A 24428-nucleotide genomic window follows, 5' to 3' on the forward strand; every position below is an offset into this window, starting at 1 on the left:
TCCTTTTTGCTGGCAGCCGCATTGTGCTTCTGTTAGTACATGAAACATGAACATGAGCAGGCAGTGTGTGCTCACAGCCAAGAAAGCCAACCCTATCCTGGGCTACATCAAAAGGAACGTGACCAGCAGGTCGAAGGAGGTGATCCTGCCCCTCTACTCTGCTCTTGTGAGACCTCACCTGGAGTATTGTGTGCAGTTCTGGTGTCCTCAACATCAAAAGGACATGGAACTGTTGGAACAAGTCCAGAGGAGGCCACGAGGATGATCAGGGACTGGAGCACCTCCTGTATGGAGACAGGCTGAGGAAGTTGGGGCTGTTCAGCCTGGAGAAGAGAAGGCTGCGTGGAGACCTCATAGCAGCTTCCAGTATCTGAAGGGGGGCTATAGGGATTCTGGGAAGGGACTCATCATTAGGGACTGTAGTGATAGGACAAGGGTTAACGGGTTCAAACTTAAACAGGGGAAGTTTAGCTTGGATATAAGGAGGAAATTCTTTCCTGCAAGGGTGGTGAGGCACTGGAATGGGTTGCCCAGGGATGCTGTGAATGCTCCATCCCTGTCAGTGTTCAAGACCAGGTTGGACGAGGCCTTGGGTGATATGGTTTAGTGTGAGGTGTCCCTGCCCACGGCAGGGGGGTTGGAACTGTATGATCTTAAGGTCCTTTCCAACCCTAACTATTCTATGATTTTATGATTCTATATCAGGTAAGGTATATAAAAAATACTTACAACTAATTAGAAATCAGTGAGGAAAATCAGGGTGAAATTTAGAGATTAATACAGTAGAAAACCAAACAATTAATTTATGCTCAAATCAAGTGAATTAATAGCCTACTTGTTACCTCTGTTGATTTTTTTTTAATCAATCAATCAGTATCATAATTCAGGAGCAGGCAGGAAATATATCCATATGCTTTCCTTGCCTTGTAGAATTAGCCTAAAGAACCGAACCAAAATATAGGATTGCAGACTTGCCACTTTTTTTTTCCCTTAGAGGTTCATAAATTATTTAAAGTTTCTTCATTTTCAGAATGCCCAGATGAATGCACTGAAATATTCAGAGACTAGAACCTAAAAGATTTTACAGGTGACTCAGTAATTCTTGCCAACAACTGAAATAAAAATTATGCTTTTTTCTTTATATTTTAAGTATAAGGAATTATTTTTTTCTGTCTTAATTTTCCCCGTTATCAACAAATCACTTAAGATAATCACTATTAAATGAAAGGATATAAACATAACTGAAATGCAAATGTATGTTAGCAGTCCATTTTATTTTCCTTGAAAATACTCTTTCTCTTTTCACTCAGTTCTCTGTATTTGAAAAAGCAATATTACTTTATTTCTGGTAATTAAGTCTGGCACTCATGCTTTTTTCTATTACTACTTTTCTTAATGCTTATTTAAGAACTTTGCAAAGTTGAATACACAAGGTTCCTTTTCAACACTTGTATTGATTTTTCTTTTGTCTTTTAACAAACAGACAGCAACCTGTACACAGCATGGAAAAAATAATAAGCAGCTAGTGCTCAAACAGCAGAGTCAACATTTTTATTCTTTTTCTAATGATCACTATAAGCAAACCAAGACCCACCTGTACCCGAGTAGAAAAGGAGAGTCCTTCATTTCTGAAGTGTCAATGATATGTTAAAAAATTAAATAAGTGGGGCTTTCCCCCCCCCTTGAACCTAAAAACGAAGAAATAAATTGAAATGGAACCTTTTCAGCTTTTTTTATTCTCCTTCCTAGGCTTTCTGAGCTTACATGAGTTACTTGAATTCAGGTACCTGACCAGAAATGGGCTGCAAATATGTTAATTCAGGAGAGCAGGGAAACTTAATCTTGATTATGAATTAACATTGTCACTATAGCGCAGATAGTCAAGATACGGATATGCATCTCAATCCTCTGTGCATAACCTGGCTGGAATACAAGAGAGTATATCACAGCATTTTGTGTATACACTTTTGAAAGTTCAGTCATGTGTCACACCTTTCTGTGTGAAATTGTGTGAAATGGGTCCGAAGGTACTGATGTGTTTGGATGGAGAGGAAGTCACCAGAACATAGCTGAAGAAAGGGTAAGTATGTGTGGAGAGATAGTGTTTAAAAGCCTTACAAGGTCTGGTAAGTTCTGGGGACTGAACCTGCAAAAATGGATAAAACACCAAAAGTCTGCTGAATTCGTCCAAAGCCACGAGTACACAGTAGCATCAACAACTGGTCATATCACTCAGACCACATCCAAGAATGTGGTGGCTGCAGTGTTCAAAGACACCACTATTATACATAAGCCCTTGCATGTCTTCCACACCTACCTAGAAGCTGCTGGTGTCACTGTGGCTCTCCATGTGGCTGGCCTCCCAGCTTTACTCCATCCACATAGCCGTGACTCACTCCATGTGCGTATGTATACAAATAAACTGTTTGGGGAATAAGTGGATGTATAGCAACTAGTAATGAAACCTGGCTTCTATTAATAATACCAACTTAATTCATAAAAGGTTTTGATCTATGTTTCTACCAGCTCAGTCCCCTACCAGGGAAAGAGAATTCGTAATACTTGACCATTTTTTCTAGCTGGGAAAGATGAGGCATGAATCACTGTGTGGAAGGTCTGCTATGTGGTTGTGAAGGAGACCCCTCTCATGGAAGTAACTTCATTTCCTGAACATATCCATCCATTATTGTCTACAAGCAACAAACACCTTATTATTAGTTTTTAGTAAGATCTTTATGAGCTTTCAGTTCATGTTAAGTTTAAAAGGGTCATATTCTTTGATGTTTTGACAATGTAAAGGATTCTGATTTGCTGGGTTGGGTTTTTTTTTTATCTTTTTAAACCTTAACTGGACTCAGAAGGCTGTATCATCAGTAGATAGAATGCATTATCATTAACTTCATGAAGCAATTTCTCTTGTACAATTTTGCTAGTGCAGGCATTCTAGCTTTTAGTTTAATTGAATTTGTTGATAAATCTGTCATGACATGCTTTCTATATATGATCTTTCTACAAAAAAATATTTCTATGGAATAAAAGTTACTCCATGAATAGTATTAGAACAAGGCTTGCACATTGTTTAATCATATATTGAATCAGTTTCTAATAAGCAGTAGGAATGATTAGATTGGCCCTTCGTTCATTTGACTGTCCCATTAACATCTGTGGAATAGGGGATGAGAAAAAACATGTTGAAGCCACAAATTTATCAAATGTTTTCATTAAATATTACCAACTTTTTTCATGATTTAGAAAGAATATTCTCATTTAATCAATAAATGCAGTAAACAAATGCACTATTGCCTTTTGTATTAGAATTTCAGCTTCTACACTTGTCTCCAAGGCCAAGAAAGAGCATGACTTTATGTTGCCGATGTGCTGTGTTTCATCAGGTTGTGTCTTAGTATATACATGTTATTTTAGATCTAAGGAAATGTGACAGAAGGTAACAGGCTATATTGTGGTGCTGCAGTGTCAGCCTGTGTACCAGAAAGATTAGAATTTGCAGTGCTGTAAGCATGTTGACTGGAAAGCAGAAAACCTACATAGTAACATCTAATTTTCTGACAGGAAGTCAAATAATTGGAGCGCACACACTCCTCCATTGCAAAACCACCCTGTTACTACCATGAGAATAATAACAGTTTGCTTTTCCCTTTGGTTTGGCAGCAAGTGATTATCACCTTCCACAGAACTGAAGCAGACAGTGGGTACATTGTATATACAGTGAAAAGGAAATAGTGACTAGGGGCTACTGGATTTAACACATTTTATTACTGCATGCAACGTTATGGATTTAAAAAAAATGGAATCAGTTTTCCCTTTCTGAAGTCTGATTGCAGTATTATTTTTTTAAATTTTATTTTATTTAAATTTTTTTATGAGAATGCTATTGGCTTCCTTTGGCATATTTCTTGATAACAACAAGACTGCCTTGGTTATTACAGTGCTATGTTTCATATCTCTTTGACCACAGTATAAGATGTTCCCTTTACTTAAAGCTTTCTTGATGTTATCAGACTGAGAAAATTTACTTCAGTAGCCCTAAAAGCCATTCCAGGAATAAGACTTGATCCTGCACTCAATTATCTGTTCACATTCCATCAAACAGCTTTAAAGAGGTTAAACAAAATGTAAGGACACCCACTCCTTAGATTAGCCAGGAAATGGTATCTGGGAATTGACTTTTTTCTTTCCCCCAATAGAAGAAAAAATAATGTCAGCAAGTCTCTGGGTTTATCAAAACCAGGCTCACCTTCATGGCTGCCAAATTGTCTTACAAAATCAATTAGTCATTTTGATTTCACTATATTTCACAAAAAATGCAGAGGAGGACTCATCTCTGAAGAGGATGTGATACTGGTGTGGTCATGCAGAACAGCGTTGTCTTTCAAAGTTATTAAAGCCAGTCAGTGGGAGAAGGGAAGTAAAATTAGGTCATCTTAATTCAAAGCCCTATTTTATTCTTATTGCCATTTCACTTTTGGTAATCATCAGCCTTATCCAACCATCATACTCACTTCATCTATCTCACTTGATAATTATGTCTTTGTAAAAAAAACAGAAGTTTACTTTTGGATGTTTTTAACTAGCCGGCTTCTCAAACTTTTCAAATACACTTTCCTTAATGAACTACCCATTTGATATTAATTAATTTGGAGAAATATGTTACAAGTTACCATACCTTCTTATGTTACCAAATGAAGACCTAAACATTAAAAAATGAAAGATGAGACAACCAGTTATGAATTTGGTGACTGTGGCTACTTCATGTATTTCTGACAATTTCTAAGAAAGCTCTAGCATAGACTAAAATTAAAATAGAAGACCATCATTTGACAGTAATAGTTCAGCTAGGTATGCCCACTTGCACCTACAAGCACGCTAATGCGTATGACAGCACAAGAGGCAGAGAGAGAGAGAGAGCATAAGTGCCTAAGTGGAAATAGAGTGAATAACCTTAAGGATTAAAGTGCATAAAGATCTTTATAGCAAGTGACACAGGCCTGCTGTCAGTTACGGGAAAAAGTACCTCTGTTCCTTCCATGAAGTAGCGCTGTCTGCGACGTTTCAAGGGCAAAATGGAAAGGGTTTGCTGGGATTTTTTTCCATCTAGTTTTTAATATACTGGGATGAAGAAAATCCAGGTTTCAGGGATTTCTGACCTGTAAGCATCTTGCCGTAATCATCTGGTGCATGATAAACTCCAACACTCCAGTCCTTGTTTGGGGTACATATTAATAGGTGATAGACCTGAAATAAAGGCACATGTTAGAAAAGGAGTTCATAAGTCTGTTGGTTTAGCATAGCTTTGGGGGAAGCAAAAAAAAGGAAACAGGAAGATCAAAACAATATGAACAAATTGTTAGCTAGTACAATGAAAAACAGCATGAGAGAAGAATTTAAAAGAGAAAAAAATACTGATATTAACCAGCTCTTGATGTTTCCTTCACCAGCAGAGAAATTTGTGTAGTTGTTCATAAATCTTACCAAGGAAACAACTAACATAATAATGCCATTTCTTCCTAGTAGAAGGAATTTGTGGTATGCTTTGCCCCATCCTTGCTAAACCACACAACTCTTTCTGGACATAAAGAGTAAAAGTGTAATATCTGCATTTCAGGGTGCTTCAAAAATTATTGTCTTTTTGTAGTAATATTTTACCTACTGCCATAAAAAAGTCAATTCTGACTTTGGGATATGAAGCAAATCTTTATCTAAAATCTGGGCTCCTATTTAAGTGCAATATGACCTCTTTGGAATAGATAACTTCTTTAAATTAGATATCTCAGGAAATGTCTTTTATAAAAAAAGTAATCTTTCACCATCTCTACATTGTTGCTGAGCTTATTCTAATCTACCTTTACCTCAGGTGTTAAAAGGATAAAAAATGACTCAAAAACTGGAATGAGTTTTTGAGATGCTGCACTCCTCCCCTCCACCCCTGCCATCTCCCCAACCATGGATACTAGTGTCCCCTAGGCCTGCTGGCTTCTGAGACAGAAAAGCAAAACACAAGCTTTTCTCTACAAATCTAGCCTTTTATTTAATTACAAAAAGACAAACAGCCAAATTCATGGACTATTCCTACACAAACCCATCCTTTATTGCTATTTACAAACTAAAACTGAATATGGTTTAGGTTCTGGGTCTTTAACTTACCTAAACATGAGACTAAACTTCAAATTTCACGTGTTTTACACTGTTTAAATTACCTTTTGGGACCGCTAGCCAAGGTTTTACCTGTAAGAAGACACTTACAGGTCAGAAACTTTATTTTGATGGAAGTAAGTGGTTTTATATCCAGTGTCCTGAAATCCAGGAGAGAACAGCACATGACCTTATGTCAGTTGCTGGCTCAGGCTCTCCTCATTTATATGCCTACATTTATCAGTCTTGACCAGTCTGCATGCTAGACACCAACATATATCCAGAGTCTAGAACTCCAAATTTGCAAGCAACCCCAATTTAAGCAGGATGATGCAGAGCCAGGCTTTGTGCCTGCAGCCTCAGCACACAGGTGACAGAGCCATAATTCTCAGTGACTGCAAGAAAGCCGAACGCTTGTGTCATAGACTCAATTTCTTCTTCATTTGGGTTATGTACAGCAGAGCACACTGCTGTCAAATGAAAAGCAGCCTTATGTTTCTCAGCAGTGTTGGCAAGTTGAATGGGAGAGAGTTGAAACATGTTGTCTTCCTGAATGTACAGGACATGCCTAAGGTGCTGCTGAGGTGTAGCAGAGGCTGGGTGGGGAAGTTTTAGTTGACTTCTAATCTGATGACAGGAGGTTCTTGGGGAGAGTTGCTTTCTATGTTTGTCTTCCTGTGAAAAAAATGTGGTTGAGGATGCAGCTATACATTCCTGTGAGCTTAGGAAGGGCCAGAGGGAAAAGCGTGTGTCCAAAGATGGCTCTTTACCACTTCAAGATAAAGATAATGTAACCGTAACACCACTGTCGATCTTAAATGTAATGCAGCTATTGCAATAGAGTTATTGTAAGTACAAGGAGCTTTATCCAAAAGTATACCTTTGGATACCTTTATCCAAAAGGGCAGAAGAAATTCCATGTAATGCAAAGACAATATGAGGATCGGATTATGAGTTTATAGCAAATTAATCATCTGCCTGTGAATCTTGTTGTCGTGGTTTAAACCCAGTCAGGTAATTCGTTCGCTCACTTCCCCCCCTTTTCTTGCCCTCCCCCTGCTCTCGGAGGGACGGAGAGGAGAATCGAAAAGAATGCAACTCCCACAGGTTGAGATAAGAACAGTTTAGTAACTAAGGTATAACACAAATCACTACTGCTACCACCAATGATAATAATGATAAAGGAAATAACAAGGGAAGAGAATACATCATCTCACCACCAGCCAACCGATAACTCGCCCCCCCAGCCCGACCAAGCTCTGACCGATACCTCCTCCAACCCTGCAGTCTCCCAGCCCTTCCGGCTCACTCCCAGTTACATCCTGGGCATGACGTGCTGTGGTATGGAATACCTCTTTGGTCAGTTTGGGTCAGGTGTCCTGTCTCTACCTCCTCCCGGCTTCCCCTCCTCCCTGGCAGAGCATGAGGCTCACAAAGTCCTTGGCCAAACCTAAACATCACTATCAGCTCTGTTCCCAAGCTGAAAGTCAAAACACAGCACTGCACCAGCTACCAAGAAGGGGAAAAATGACTGCTACTGCTGAACCCAGGACACTTGTCTAACCTGAATTTAAAATATATTCCACTGAAACACTTCTTAGCAAATAATCTTTTGAATACTGTTCAAAAAATGCTTTCCATCATTTTTAGTTTTTGTAAAAGAAGTTCTTTGTGGCTTGCCCTTCCCTCACACAGATCACAATGAAAACAAGCAAACAAAATACATAGATCGTGCCTGACTCAAAGCTTGCTCTGTGCATCCAGCACAGTGGTACATCAGGGGAAATGGGAGCCTAAGACAAAACATTCACCATTTAGAATGTGGAGGTCTGCCTAGTTGTTGTTTGCCATGTGATCTCCTTCCTCCCCTTCTCTAGTAAGAGTCTTAATCACTTCTTGTACACAAATATAATTGCAAGAAATAGGGTGTATTTGTTCCCATGATGCGAAATCATTTCAGCATGGAGACCCAGAATCTCTCAGAAGGCTGCCCTACCTCTACCACTTAGTCATGGAAACTTAAAATGCAGAATCAGGCTTTTAGGTTATTTTTCAGTTACACTGCACTGCAACTGATGTCTCCTCTATGAGAAGTCTAAACACTGCAAGGACTCTGGGATCTTTATAACATATGTGTCCATCCACAGGAGCTTGTTTTGCCTTTCTTCAGCAGCTGCACAATGGCTTGGTTTCATTTTTGATAAAGTATAAGAAATTATCCAGGCCTCAAGACAAAAATGTTCAAAGCTGATGTTTTGATCATTTAAACATCAATACCACTGCCTGCACACAGACTGTTCAGAATTCTTTCACAGGATGGACAGAAAGTAAAGAAAACTATTTTCCATAGTACTGCTGTCAATTAAACCTCTGCCCCCCTCAAGGCAAGCTCATGCCTTTGGACTTGTCCTCTCCCAGACAAATTTGATCATTCTCAGTCTCACAGAAAACAAGAATGTCTTCTGTGTGTTTATCTCTGTGATGTGGTTGTACGAATTACGGTAAACATTCTTAATGTAAGATCGTATGTTATACTGGAGAAAGCAAAACTTCATGGCAGAGAAATACCTGATTTTTTTCCCCCTAGATATGAGGTCCACTTGTCTTGGTTGCTTGTTCCAGCCCTCAAACCAGGGTAAGTATTTTGCCTCGCACAGTTATTAACTGACTCCATTTACTGTCTGAGTAGGCAACAATCAGGTCTGGGAATGGGCAAGGCCAATCCTAATCATATTTTTTTTCCAGAATGCCTTCATTAAGTGCAGCATCTCTGCACTTAATGAAAAAGTCCAAGAGCTTCAGCAAGTATGAGAGAGAATAGTCTTGAAGAGATTGCCTTCTTTGTTCCTTGATTTCACTAGTTAAGACAGAGAAATAAATAGGAACAGAAACATTCCACCTAGCATTTCTTTCTCTCATGTAAGCGATTCCAATTTGTCAGTTTCTAAAGTAAGAAGATACAAAGTGGAACAAGCTCTGCAAACTTATTATCTAATGTTTCATGCTTGTCCACAGAATGTCACTGTACACCCATTCTTGTTTCCTCCATTAATTTAATGATGTCCATGACACCTTCAGGGCACCAGGTAGCAGAAGCCTAGTGAAAACTCTTCTGAACAATTTCACTCACTTATTGTCTCCTGACACATTCAAACAGTCTCATAGCACAATTGGAGCTCATGCTGGTCTTTAAAGCTAATAAGCGAGTAGTCACCGGCATTTTAATATTTATATAGAGAGATATATTTAGTATCTTATATATATGTATGAATGTCTATATATTTTATACAAATACTGTCATTCTTTTTAAAAAATATTAACACATTATGTGCCTGATTGTCACTGTAGTACGAGCATTAAATTAAGTGGCAAAAATAGAAACTGGAATCTGGTTAATAGCTTCCAAAGCTGATCTTAATTGGCTTATTAGTTGGAGATCATGAAAACAATTTTAGCAGGCATCAGTTTAAATGAACACTGAATAAGTAAGTTCAAATAACTTTGAGAATCAAAGTTAGACAACACACAGTCAATAATGTGTGATCATCAACAAATGACAAATACATGAACAATGGAGCAGTATTATCCTTCTAGCTCTACTTAGCTGCAGAGACTTCCTGTGTATCCATCAGATTAATTGTTTATTCCAGTTATTACATTCATTCAAATGTATAAGAAAGCAAAGCATTGATTTACTGCCGTCAAGGAGTACTTAGTGCAGCAATTTAAACAAAGCACGGCTGTCTCCATATATAATTCATGTTTATTATAAATTGTAAAGGAGAAGGAAAATGCTACAAGAGTATGTGTAGACTCAGCTATGTAAATTTCTGTTGTTTTCTGAATGTAATAAATACAATGTTTACCTGTCAAAATAATCAAACAGAAATTTCCTGCACTGAATAGTTAATTTCCAGAAGGAGAGACAGTGTTATTAAAAGCATTCTGCAAACACTGATTGCTTCATTCTAAACTAAAGCACATCATTTGGTATTTAAAAGCTGTCTGGATTTGCTGCTTTGTTGTTAATATGCTTGACACATATGCCTCACAAATCTTCAAATGGTCCTAAAATGTGTCCTGGATTATTTTTGCTGGGATAGCACTGATTTAGAGAATGCACAATGGTGCAATCTTCCCACCACGCCTCAGAACCCTGCTTTTCCCTTACTGAGCTTGTTGTAATTCAAATAGCGTTCAGATATAAAAAGGGCATTCAGATCCTGTCACTCTCACAGACCTGACTGCAAGGCTGAGTTATATTCTGGATTTAGGCTAGTAATATGTCAGTGGTTATGTCAAGTCTTCTTTGGAATTTTGAACTTGTGGTTCACTCCCTTTCATTAGCTGGTGGTTTTGACTTTCACAGCTGTGGGCACCATATTAGAGCAATGAACTCTCTCTCCTTCCTGGAATCTGTAAAACCTTCAATGGATATCCCCCACTTCTTTCCTATCCTAATAAAATATAGAAAATCACTTGGGCTTTGTTCCTCAATTACATATTCATTACGTAACTCTGAATAGGAAAAGTAAAGTTCTAGGTGTACATCTCTAATTAAATTACCATTCCAATTGCTAACCTGAAATCAGAATCCTACTGTGCAGTGGTATATTATGAAATGTATCTGAAGAAAGCAGCACAGGGCATTGCAATAGCCCCTTTTTTTCACTGACTTCAGCAAAGTAATAGGCCTGCAACACCAAGCTACTCAGATTTAGAATACCAGAGTGAATGAGAGTGTGTCTAAGCCCCTTGAAGACATAATAATGATAGTGCTTGTTAAGGTCACCATTTTCATTTCAAACTACAACTATAAATATATAAATTTCCAAACAGGAAGAACTTGGAATTAGAACAGTGTGACAGCACATTTACAGATGCTGTTGTACAGATGTCTGTATTAAAAATAAGAAACAGCAAACAACTCCTGAAGTAAATAACTTCAACTGCCTAAAACACAGAAGTCCATTTAAACCATAGAGAACCAGAAATCCTAAATATTTTGGATAAAGGAAGTGACCATCATCCTCCAACCACCAGTGTAGGTAGGCTGCACACTTTCAGAGACATAGCTGCTGTGTTAATTCTTGCCTGTTTCTTTGCCTGCAAGGTCTTCGAAAAATAATAAATCTGATCTTGAAATAAATAAGGTTTGAACTTCTCTTATACTTTATTATAATTCTTAGCAGATTAGACTTGGTAAGACTCTTAGCATTTTTAAATCTTAAAATACAGTCTTTAAATAAGCTTGTCTTTGCTGACCTGTCACCTTTAAGTTATTTGCAGAGAACTTTGATTAAGTAGCATTAACTAAGTCTTTTCCTTAAATGATTCGAGAATGTAACTTTAAATAGGTCATTTTTTTAAAAAACTGTCTAAGCTACTTTCCTCAAGTCTCTCCCCTATGGATTGTCTTAATAGGTAAAGCACTGTCTGCATTTGCTAGAGGTTGCAGCCTTTACTGGCAACAAAGTCAGGATGTTCCGTTAGATTCCTGCAGAGACCTCAGAGCTTTCATGTGGGACCTCTGTCTCTTGGAAGTGATATCATATTTTACACAGGAAGCACCTTCCTCTCTCCCACTCCTGCAATCACTGAAAATCTTTGAGTTCTGCAGAACACACTCAAAACCCTCTGATATCTTATTTAATCAGCAAATGAGGTAGCTCTCCTCAGGTATGGATTGCGCTTAGAGATTTCACATTACTTTTATCATTCTCACTGGTAAGAACTTCCTGTTTTATCAAAATACGGTTACAATTTGCTCTCGGAAAATATTTCTTTTTCTGCATGAACAACCTAAAGCTCCATTTTTGTGTTTGCCATTCATGGTTGGTCTGAATAGCTAGTTGTAGTCTAATAATTACTACAATGATGCTTTTAAGTGGCTTATGTTTACAAAGCTCTTTGACAATCTACAAACACAAACTGTCATGTTTATACCCACTATGTGAACTTACTTAAATAAGTCTGCACAACTGGCCTGGTCAGCTTGTGAAGCACATCTCTTTCGAGAGCTGCTTTCTAGCACACCAGACAAAGCTTAGGAGCAAAGTATCATCTTGCTGTTCTCACATTCTCATTTATGACAAGCATTCAAGAAGAAATTTCTCACATTATTTTTATTTTTTTTTAATTGCAGAGAAAGCCTGGGCTGAGGACTTGAACTGTTATTTTCATGTCATTTTCAACAGTCACTTGCTGCTGACAGACTTCAGTTACTAAGGAGAGCAAATACTTATTGATGTTTTTAAAGCGGTAGCTAAAATCAAGCCCTTGCTCTGACAAGAGCTGACCTAGAACTGAAAGGCTTTTGTGGTACCGGTAACTCTCTCAGTTCCAGGATCTCCTGAGAACTACCTGTTAGCAAGGCAAGACTGTCTGATACACTATTTCATTAACAAATACATTTCTCTTGCCTTTGAGAACTGCGTATGCAGCTAAAATTTGCCATTTCAGTTTATGTGGCTGGTATATCACACTTCATTCTGTTGGATCATGCTCTGGGAAGTACAGTAAAAGCAAAGTAACTAGATATATTTACTTACCAATAAAAGCACTCCCCTTCTTGGAGTGTTTTCAGCCGACCCTTTTGGTCTTGTTAACTCAAGAAGGGAATGTAACTGAGATGGTTGTTTTAAATGCAATCATTGCTTAAACATGACATTTAGGTCTTGCATAGAAATGAGATGCAGTAAGGCACCTTTTCCATTCAGCGAGCAATGTCTTACCTTTCTTCCCATGCTTCTTATCCTCAGCTTTTCCTAAATACAAGAACCTCTGTAGAAGATACAGCAAATGTTCAGCCTGTGGGAAGTCTGAGTTGTTAAGAAGACTAGCATAGCACTAATAAAATCTAAACACTTATAGTCAAATCTTATTCCTGATGCTGCTAAATGGGAACTTACAGCTTAACATAATAGGCAGTTTAGCATACAAATGTGCCCCATAAAAGCAGGATGTTGGCAGTGCAAAACTATAAATGTTAACCTTTGGGCAAGCTGTTACAAATGTGCTACAGGCTCTTGCAATTTTAATGAACTTGTTTGTACATATGAGGTTTATTTTGTACTAAACTCTAGGATACACACATGCCCAGTAAGAGGAGCACCTTCAGAAATTCAGTCCTGTGGGAGTTAATTATGAAGGTCTGGTCTAACAAATTTGTTAGCCAGCATTTCATTTTTTAATTCTTCCCGTTCTGAAGCTATATCCTATTCACCTGTTATCAGAGATTTATACCAACAGGCAAGGACAATGGCATTTTTACCTGTAGAAGTGTGACTGAGAAACAATACAAAACTCTCCTAACAATTTTAGAGAAGTTAGGAAGTATTTCATAACTGTAAGGGTTTGTGGTGAAGACTTATATCCTGGAAAAGTGCAGATATTAAAGGCTTTCTAGAGGTGAAGATGCTGGAAATGTGAGAAATCTGTAGTAATTTCAAATCTAAACCAGGGCTAATAGTTATAAACTAGTGGACACCTGTGACTTTTCACTGAAAATAATCTGGGTTAATGAATCAATGCCTAAGCATCCTCAAAATCAGATGATCCTGCATGCAAGCAAAGTTGCTCCATTTCAGGAATGGGCTTGCAAAACCACACATTTTTAGGCAGCTTTGCTTGTCATGAACATGGCACTCAGAATCTTGCCTTGATGGTGAGTGTACGTTTTCAAGTCCAAGTCTCTCACATTGTTTGGCTTTGGTAGGCCACTTCATTCCAAAGCAGAATTATTCAGAGCTACTCTTTCAGGCTAAACGTGTGAAAGATGACTCATTAAAAAGATGATATTTCACTCCTACCTGACTTCACTGCCAAATTTTCCTCACCTTACACCCTAAGACTGCCTCAGCAAAATATCGAGTTTTCAGTTTGCATTCACACTGTTCAGTAACATGACGTCTACTGAAACATGTATAACTAAGCACCTTTTTACTTGCTTATTCCTTCATGTAAAGATAAGGAACTCAAAGAATTTTCTTTTCATTTGGCTATGAGGTTCTTTCTTTTTCCTTGCTTAACAACCTTAACTGCCAACAAAGCACGGATCTGGGTTATAAAGATAATTCATGCAGAGATGAAAAAAGTATTTATCAGGTATTTCTCCTCTCTCTAACAACTCATTTTATTCCTCATTGTGAATATATATAGCTGGACATACATAGCTAACAATCTGGAGACTCATTAAGAAAATGAGTTTTATAATAACTTACATCATTATAAAGCCTAAAAAAATATACATATGTGTTAAACAAAAAGTTAAAACATGAAAGACAGAGAAAATGTAGGGACTGCAAAGTCACTGGAAGTTTGCATTTTTAGAGGCACAGACAGTGAGAAAGGTTTCTCTTATATTATCGTTCAATACACAGCATAGAGTACTCAATTCAGATCCAAAAATATTGAAGTATTCTGTTTCATGTTTACCTAAATATGAGAGCAGAATAAGTGTTTCAGGTAGAGGTCCCCATGAGTACAGGACAACCTGTCCTATACATCTCTTTCCCAACACAAATCTATTGAAAATTTGCTGAAGCTCTCATAAGTCCTATGTAATGATTTTTGCATTTCACTATAACAAAGATGTCATGTTTCCTAATACAGGCAAGCAAACAGTTTGGAGTCATCTTCCATCCCCACCCAAGCAAAACAAAAAAGTACCCCTCATAAATGAAACTACACATTGCTTTAAAAGCATCTTACAGCAGTTCTGTTTCTGGAGTTCCATGGTTTTGTGGCACTGTTGCCCTCCAAACGAGAAAGGTTGCTTCTCTTGGGGAAAGAGCCCATCTGCTAAGACTCTCAGTTATCCCTCTGAGCTTAGGTAATGGGCTAGGAGACCTACGCTGTGGAGTGGGGAGGTAGAAGTATCTGCCGCAGGTATAATTTATTTTTTCCTCACTTAAAACCACAGGAAAATATGAGTTATGATGCAAATCCTCCTAGTAGTAGAAACAGGCATTATAACTGTGAGGATTTCAGTACATCCTGTAATGGAAACCTTGCTTTTTACTGCTGGTCTCAATGATAGCACACAAAGTTGAAGTATAGCACAGGCAAGAATAAACACAAGTAAACTGAAAATAAAGCAATTTCTTAGTCCTTATCTAGTTATAAAAGAACCTGCTGGCCAATCAACTAGCAAAGAATAACTTCACTGACTAGCTTTCCTAGAAGCCAGATAAAATAGGTTTTAGTGAATCAGTCTGGGTTGATTGGTATGCATAGACTGTATTTACTAAAAGAAATATTTTTCCCTTAGGTATAAGTGCAGTACAACCAGGAGATAAGAGTGCCTTTCATGTATCTATTCCAAAGGTAGCTTTTGTCTAGCACATTCATGTAGCAGTAATTTTGTCATCTTGGCAGCAAAAGATCTGCAGAGATCCTAAGTACATGCTCAGAGTGTCACTTTTATAACCACCCTGTGTGTGTCTTTGTGACTGACTTGCTGTCACATTCCCTGGTTGCATACTGGCTATTTCATCTGGAAAGTAGCACAGAAAGTTACTTAAATTGTGAAAGCATCCCATTCCCTTTAAACAGCCCACTTATTTAAGCTAGTTATTTTGTATAAAGTAAGACTGCAGAAGACACAGTATTTGTATTATCTTTCTTCCACTTGAGTTACCTGAAACTTGATAATTAAAACCCAAAACAAAAATGTTTCTGAAAACTGAAAATCAGAGGTTCATTCATTTAAAAAAAAATCATTTTAATTATTTTAAAAATTATTTCATAATAGTATGATTAAATTGGATTAATTTAATTACTATTATCATATCCTACTTTGTATGACACGCACTTAACACACACAAGTCTAAAAGATGGAACATTTTTTGTTTGAATTTTAACAATAGAACTTTGTCTGCATGGTTGGTTGCTTTTGTATCTCTGTATTATGCCAGCTTACATACTGTTAAATATATCCTTGACATTAATTTTCTGTAGAAAACAACTAGCAAAATTATTTGCATAACTGTAAAAACAAAACCACTTCAAGTCATTAGTATTGAAAAATGCTCATGTTCATTTAAACTTAGCCTGTGAAATGTACAGCTCAGTGCTTTCCAGTTACAATTTCTTAGTTTAACATAACCAAATCTAATGGTGCAAAGGTGATTATCTGTCTTGTTCTAAGTTCAAGAATGCAACAAAGCTGGCTACATTAGGGAGAATATTTATTATCTATGCAATGACAGAAAAGTGTAAAGAAAAAGCAGTTTATGATGGAGCCTTCCATGCTGCTTGTATTAGTTGCAGTGGAGGTTAAAACTTTCATCTTCTTAAACTTCCAGAACTGAGAAAGTTTGTGAACATGAGAAAGAACCTGTACCATAGCATAGAAATTACACTTCTGGCATTTGACTATCTCTACTCATTTATTTAGCAGATGGAAATTCTTTTTTGTGTGTGTGTTATTTAAGTAATTTTATGGTTTATGGTATGAAAAGTTACCCTGAAGTACTGAAGGAAAATCCTTGGGGGTGCATTCTCTTTTTCAAGTTGTTGTCTATTATGCTGCCTTGGGAAAACTGCTCAGTTGCATTGTGGCTCCACTTACAGCAAAAGACAGAACCAGGACAGGAATATATTTCTCATTGCTCCTATTAGTCTTGCAGAAGATACTGTGTCAATAGGACTTGAAGATAACATGGACCAAACAGACCCTTGGATGAATGGTACAAGCACAGCTTCTTCAAGCCTTAGTGACTCTGCCTTTTCTGGGTATAATTAGTATGTCAAATAAACAAAAAAGAGGTATTTTTCAGACACACATCTTCTGAAAGCATCCCAGTAATAATGGGAAAAACATTCCTTTTCATTTTCTGGTTTAGGAAACCCAGGACTTTCTTGTCATATTACATCTGTAGCAATTGAACCATACTTGCCTAAAATGTCAGGAAACTGTGAACCTGAAATACAGCATCCTATCTTTGGCTCATGCCGCTTAATATTTATAGTTTTGTCCATTTCCCTATACGTGCCAAAGTTTATTTCTGCCTTTGGCCCCCAGCTTCTCTGACCTTTCTGATCCATTAAACTTGTACATTAAGATTCACAGGGAGATTATGATGCTTGACTGTTCTGTCATTCAGATTTTAAAATTTACAAAATTTTGTGATTATCTGCAGAGATTTATTTTTGCTACAAATTTGGCAAAGCCTTCAAAATATAAAGTTATTGTCAACTATGCGAGTTCTCCTCATTTACCCCAAACATCTCCATTCTGTCTCTCACCAAACATAGCCATTTTGTTTGCTATTAAAGCAGATTGTGTGTTTGCACACTCAAACATAGCAGCTCTTTCACCATCTGATTGTTCTGTTCCATTGGAATAATCTCTTTGTTTTCAGATCATGTTAATGATAAAATTCACACAGAAAGTAAACTAATACACATGTGATTTCATACTGAAGTGTAGCACTAAAGTCTATGCAGTGGATTATACTCTAAATGATTTTACCCATTAAATTTGTGATGCTGCTTCCTGTATCTTATGTAACATTCAGTGAATTGACCACTGCCACTGCTGCATAAGATGTAGTTTTTACAGCATCCAGCACCTCACTTTAATCAAGACACATCACCTTTCAAACCACAAACATCACCTGATCAAATTAGATGCATTAAGAATTGAATCTAATACATGGTATATTAAATCACTTGATGAAATCAACTTGTGATTATACAACAATGCAATGATGAGCTTGTCTAGATTGCCTGCATTTTTAAGAAACCTTGTTTGTGTGCAGCTTCCTTACTGGAATCTTATATTTAAGAAGGTTTATGTTCTTCAGTGAGACTGACATAACTGCGTGACTTTTTAGAGCCATGAGAGCATATTCACCCAGATAGGTTCAGGAATACTGGTTAAAAAAAAGTACATTATTTTTTACTGTGTGCCAAGGATACCTCAGTGACTCCTTTTCTAACGTAACAAGATTTTTTTCCCCCAAAGTACTGATAATCTGTTGCCAAGCTTTCATATCTACTGTTTGGTAACATTCAATCAAGTACATTCATTTTCCTCATGCAAAAACCTCTGCGAGATTGTGCTTATCAGAAAAAGGATTTCTAAAAGAGTTTGGCTTCACACTTTTATGGTCCTGTTTCAAGACTAGCATCAAGGTAGTGATAAATGGAGCTAAGGATTGATTATTACAAACGTCGCTATCTTGAATGTGTTGCCATCTCATTACAACATGTTTCATCTTCTGCATGGTCAGATCTTTTCTTTACACTGTACTGCATTTATGTAGGGAACACTGGTATTTAAGGTGCAAGAAAGCAGAGTGAAAACATGCCGTTTCTAATACTTTTAAATACACTCTTTATATTATTTTTAACACCAGAAACTAATGTCTGTATCAAAAATTTAAAACTGATATTAGGATTCTCAGGCAAGGACAGCTATGGTTAAAGCCTAGAACTGAGGTAAAAACTTATGATAGTCGGGGTCACCTGAGCTTTGAGGACCTGTCATCCAACCAACATGTATGGACAGTGAAAAGTATGGATTGCCTCAGACTTCCAAAGCAAGTTTGAGGGCACTACGGTACTGTAAGGACTGCCAGACTTGGAAGTTTCATATGAGAAGGTAAAACATGCCTTTTTATTTGTGATATAAATGAACACAACAAATGTTACCTATATAGCTCTATACAGCCTCAATGGAATATTAACAGGTAGATAATCAGGACATACTCTGTATGCAACACTTATTTTAGCTGTACTCTCGATGAGCTATGTGAAGAACTAAATTTATTATCATATATAACAAGTAATGAAATTACAGTTAATTTCTGGAATTCCTTAAATAGATGAAGAAATTACTCTAAAAATAAAGTAAGAGCAAAATTCAGACCTGAAGTGCATCAGCTGTTTGAAGTCTGCCTGGCAGCTGATTAAAAAGTAGTGTTACTTAGAGGCAGTTACCACAGCCCCTCATATAGCTGACTCCTGGGTGGTGGGTGGAAGGCACTCTGTGCAAGCTTACAGGTGACAGTGAACTGGCTTGACTGCATGGTCTCCATGGCTCCCTTCCCTGCTATGCAGAGGGACCCAAAACGCTGGGAAAAATGAACTGAGAGAAACCTATAAACATTCAAGAAGGGCAAATGCAAAGTCACATCCTTGGAATGACTTGTAACAGCACTGGGAGGGCATCAACTGGCTAGTAAGCAGTTCTGCGGAAAAGGTTCTAGAGGTCCTGGTGTAAAAGCTGAAAATGCTACAGCAGCATGTCCTTGTGGCAATGAACACTAACTGCGTATTGTGCTGCATTTGTGCAAAAACATAACATACTAAACATAACGTAAGCAGTCAAGAGAACTGATTATTCTCTTTTACCTTTTAATTAGAGATCTAATGTCTGTTTCAAGTTACCTAGTGAGTGTTTCACAGAAGATGGAGCCAGACTTTTCTAGGAGATGCACAAGACTAGTGGCAATGGACATAAAGTATAGCAAATTAAGGTTTTTATTATAGCTAAGCAAAAATTTCTTCATGCTGAAGGTCCTCAAACATGGGAACAAGGGCCCAGAGAGACTATGAAATCTCCATTATTAGAGATACTTAAAACTTGAAAGAAAGAAGTGCTGAGCAACCTCACCAAACTAAGTCTCACTTTTAAAGCGATAGACCAGGTAATGTCCAAAAGCTCTTTCCAACCTAAAATATTCTGTATTCCTGTGGCTCTAGAATCTTGCATCTAGAGTTAATTTGTTTGCTTGTATCTCCAGCCAGAATTGTCCTACCAGTAACAGATTTTCCCTGTGTCGTTTGGTTTGTTTTGTTGTTTTGGTTAGGTTTTTTCCAGGCCTGTGGGGTGCTGAGTTTTACCGATGAAACTTCTCTTAATATCTATTTCTCAAATTAAGAATCTTATGCCAGGAACATTCTTCAAAAGACACTGACTGACTGAAATTATTCCATATTATAGATTTCCAAGGAGGGTAATTCATGGCAAATACAATGTTTTCCTCATACTTCCTATAACCCATTTCTTTGAGATCCAAATAAAGGCTGTCAGAACAACAAATCAACTGTTCTTCCAGAGTGTGAGAAATGCAATCTTTCCACATTATACTATCTCACTCTCTAAGGAGTGAAAAAGGATTTGCTTCAGTAAAGAAAGCACTCTGTTTTATGACTCTTTTGCAGTTTCATATCTTATTTTTCAATGGGTAAACTTTGCAAGTCAGATTTATATTCTACTCTAAAGTTATGTTTTGTTGCAGTAAAATCAAAGGCAGCAATGACAGATTGATCTATGGAAGAACAGGTAGGAACTGAACAGACCTTATAAATATTTTTCTCTACTTGGTGCCACTCATGGGCCTTTAATACATGAAGAGAACTTTATCTGTGGCATGTAAAGTTAACCTTGAATAGGTCTTAGATTTCGAAGTGCCAGATGCAATTGTTTCTGAGTTAATAACTTGCACTTTTTTGATAATTTGGAGATTTTGGCAACATTTTCTTGTTATCGGTGCTCTCCGCCCAGCTGAGGGACATTTAATGTGGAGTCCCTTCCAAGACATCTCTTTCCATGTTCTACATCTGAGACAGTGGGATAAACTCCCTTGTGGGAAAGAGGCCTCTAGAACTAAACTTTCAGGCATCTCAGCCCACTATTTAACACATTTTAGCAATTTTACCATGCAAGGTAAAAAATTTTACCATCTTGTTAAAATTACCTTATTTATATTTAAGGCATAAAAAATAATTGAGCTGAATATAGGGTTGTTAAACATCGCATCGAAGTCTAATGACTACAAATGAAATGGGAGGATCCCATGTTCAAGCAGCCACTGCTCTGTGTGTTTTCCATTAAACTGTTTTGTGCAAAATACAAACCAAAGAGCACAGACTGACGTGCTTCTGCTGCCTCTTTTTAGCTGCCAAACCAAGATCAGAGTATAAAGCTAATCTGAATCTGAGGTCAGAAACTACTAAATTGACATTACAGGTATGCCATAAATATCACTCAACTGTCATTATGCATACTTATAGCTACATCAGTTTAGCTAAGTTCAGAACACTACCAAGTGGTATCTTCACTACATTTATTGTCTTCTGACTAAAAGGATGTTTCCATCTGTTACCTACTTAAACACTGAAAAACACAGGATACATTTTGCTGTCTTACACAAAAAGCCATACAGCCATGTGCGTTATTGTGATGGTTGACCAGCCTTTGTCCTAAGAGAAAGTGAATCAAACTGAAAGAGATGCTATGGGGATGTGGTGGCTAGGAGGGGATATCATCTCCACACCATAGAACTGGTTCATTTTTTATACTAGATCTGCTTCTTGAATTGCTTATTCCTGCATGAATATGCTCAGGAGCCAACAGAAACCAAAGACGTAAGTCACTGGCTGTTGTCTTTCAGGCAGAGTTGAAAAATGCGTCTACTGGCTTTAATGCCATTAAAAGAATTTAACAAGTTAATGCGATAAAATTTAATTATCTTGATTTGAGTGTGTCTCTAGTTGTTGCATTTACATGATGAAAGTGCTATAAGGCTCATTATCTTAAATAAACTCCTAATTTTCTACTCACAGTTGCTAAAAGTGTTGTTCCAGAATCAGCAGCACAAAAATGAACATTTCATTCACTTCCGCATGGTTACAAGCCTTCAAGCTTAAAAGCTGTAACCTTCGTACCGTGACTGAAAAGAAATTGTATTTTTGTAGGAGTACAAAACTGCCATTGCTAATAACAGACCACAGGCTTTGTCCTGAGTTTTGCAAGGTGTCAGGACCGAGGCAGGTCAGGTTGTGTGCAAGCTTTATGTGAACTGCCCAGAGGTTTGTTTTTTCTTGGTTTTGCTGCAATAACACCTTTTCTAAAGACCCAGTGCCTGTGCCTAATTTGTATTGGTACTCATTGTATGGTACAGCTTTTCTTTTTATATAGATAATAGTAACAGGTAGTTTAGTTATTGTGTACTATGAACTACTCATGACTGCAGTGTAATCATTTTGTGTAGAGGAGTACATGCCTGATGTGATAGCAGAGGCATTAAAAAGTGGGGACACAGCATGCTGTGTAGAAGTGTGTAGTCTTGGGATGACAACCAATGGGCAATTGTTGGCCCTGGTCACTGTAACACCATTGTAAGCAAGCTTCTAATTTTCTAGCCCTTTTTCTGGGCTTACACTCACCATTCCACTTCTCCTTGGGTGTCCTAATGATGACTTAAATCTGGTTGGAGGGAGCTGGAAAAGTGAAGCACAGCATTTCATCAGTCCTTTGCCCTGAGGAGTATGATGCTGATGTTGAGGACCTTTTACTTCTTTATCTTTCTATTTATCTGCTGCCATTTTTAGGTTTTCTAACACGCTTTCACATCTTCCTCTATTTCATTGACCTGCAGCTGCAAATTACATACAAATTTATTAGATATGGAGTTCTAGCATGCATGCATACATATAAATACACATACATGTATGTTTGCTCTCTTCTACCCTTGAAAACAGTTCTACCCATGTCCAAGTCTGCCTTTCTCTAACTGAACCTCTGATTATATGCGTGTTTCCTAACTGCAAAAATCAAGATGAGATTCTTGAACTAGCTAACTGCAGAAAAAGGGGATTATTCTCAACTCACAAAAAAAAAAAAACAAAAAAAACAAAACCTCACAAGCAACCCCAACCCAATTAATTAGAAATTTTGTTTTACAAACCACAGGATGAAAAATGTAACAATAAAAAAAGAAATCTTAGTGCTTCAAAGCATAAGACTGACAGGAGAGATGAGAAACCAGATCTTTCTGCTATCAGATTCCATTGGTGAAACATCCATGTGAGGATGTTTCATTGTAGCAATTGTAGGCAGTCACTCAGCAGTAAGTAATTGGTCTGAATATCTGACAAAACAAACTTACCGTTTTCTAGCCATCCCTAATAGCTTAGGAGATGGCTCTGTGGTTTGCATCAATATTGCAGTTCATAAGTCTCTTTCAATAACATGTCTTTCCAGGATGAGGGGTACACATTTGTTTTTTCCAAACTACCATCACTCATGAATAGTCCTTCCCATGGGACCTGACTGATGGTAAGTGTTAGTCAAGTGAGCGTCATTCAGTTTATTTTGTCAGAAGGTAGACACGTTATTATCTTTGGTGACAGTAGCAAAGTTAAATTTAGTCCATGTTACATTTTTCAACTTCTGTAGGAGGCCTGTTAGTCTAAACAAAAACATGTCTTTTTTAAAGGCAATTGGCTTCTTGGTTTTTTCTCTGTAGAGTTTCTTTCTGTATGTTGAATTATTTCCATTTAAAATTAATGTCATTAAACAACTATTGCACGTATTTGCCCCAAGATATCACAGAACATGAAGCAGGTTGCTGGTTAAAAAAAAAAAGGAGAACATGTTTGTGTCTGTCAACCAATAAACAAAACAGATTTAATTTTACTTACAGAGAATAAATTTTTTACCATAGTCAGAATTACACTTGATTTTATTCTCCACTCTCTTAACAGTCATATGAACCTGTAACTCTACTAGAATAAAGGCAGACAAAACCTGTGTTAAGGCCTTAACAACTTAATTTAACATGTTAGACTGTAGCCAGATATCCTCATGCTATTATCAAAATCATTGATATGCTACATGAACACACGAACAACAAAAATTCCTCATTTATTCTCCCTGCATACCAGCAGATTAATGTCAAATACTCTCCTGCTTCCTGCATAAAAGGTTTCTTGATTTTGATGTGACAAATGAGAAACAAATCTCAGCCTAAACTTTTTTCATGAGCTGATTATTTTATATTGTGATTTGTATTTTTTTGACAGGCCCAGGTTGCAGGTGCACCAGAGGTAATACCAGTCACCCATCCGTGTTGGCAGAAAGGCAGCAGCAAGACTACAAAACTGTGCAAAATGCTAATTCTCAATATTCTGCTCCCATCCCCATAAAATTCAGTCTTTCCTTGCTGTAGTCTATGAGTTACAATTGTGACCTGGTTCCACTAAAATAAAACTAGGATGAATGCTGAAAGTTTTTCTGACGTGCTTTAGGATATTTCTCTTCTGGCGCAGACACCTGTGAAAATAGCCACATTTTTGTGGGCTATCAAGTACATGAATGCATGTTATCAGGGATTGTGTGATATAGCATCTGCATCTTGGAGAAGTACACAATAATTTTATTTGCTCTTTCTGAAGAAGGTAAAATCAGGTCCTTCCTGTCTGGTCTTCAGGAATGTGCAAAGGCAAAGGAACTATTAACATGGTTCTCTCGCTTCATCGGG

General features: G+C 37.4%; 1 long non-coding RNA gene across 1 annotated transcript; it reads right to left on the minus strand.

The window, feature by feature from the left end:
- Positions 1 to 1529: 1529 nt before the first annotated feature.
- LOC134168101 (uncharacterized) lies at positions 1530 to 24122 on the minus strand. The gene is made up of 4 exons (XR_009966417.1): positions 23590 to 24122; positions 22333 to 22544; positions 5033 to 5253; positions 1530 to 2146 (listed from the first exon to the last, which is right to left on the minus strand). It is a non-coding gene; the product is annotated as an uncharacterized LOC134168101 (long non-coding RNA).
- Positions 24123 to 24428: the final 306 nt, after the last annotated feature.

The sequence above is a fragment of the Pezoporus occidentalis genome, unplaced genomic scaffold, assembly GCF_034315485.1.
Source record: "Pezoporus occidentalis ecotype Australia unplaced genomic scaffold, CSIRO_AGI_Poc_V1 ctg30, whole genome shotgun sequence".
Lineage (NCBI taxonomy): Eukaryota > Metazoa > Chordata > Aves > Psittaciformes > Psittacidae > Pezoporus > Pezoporus occidentalis.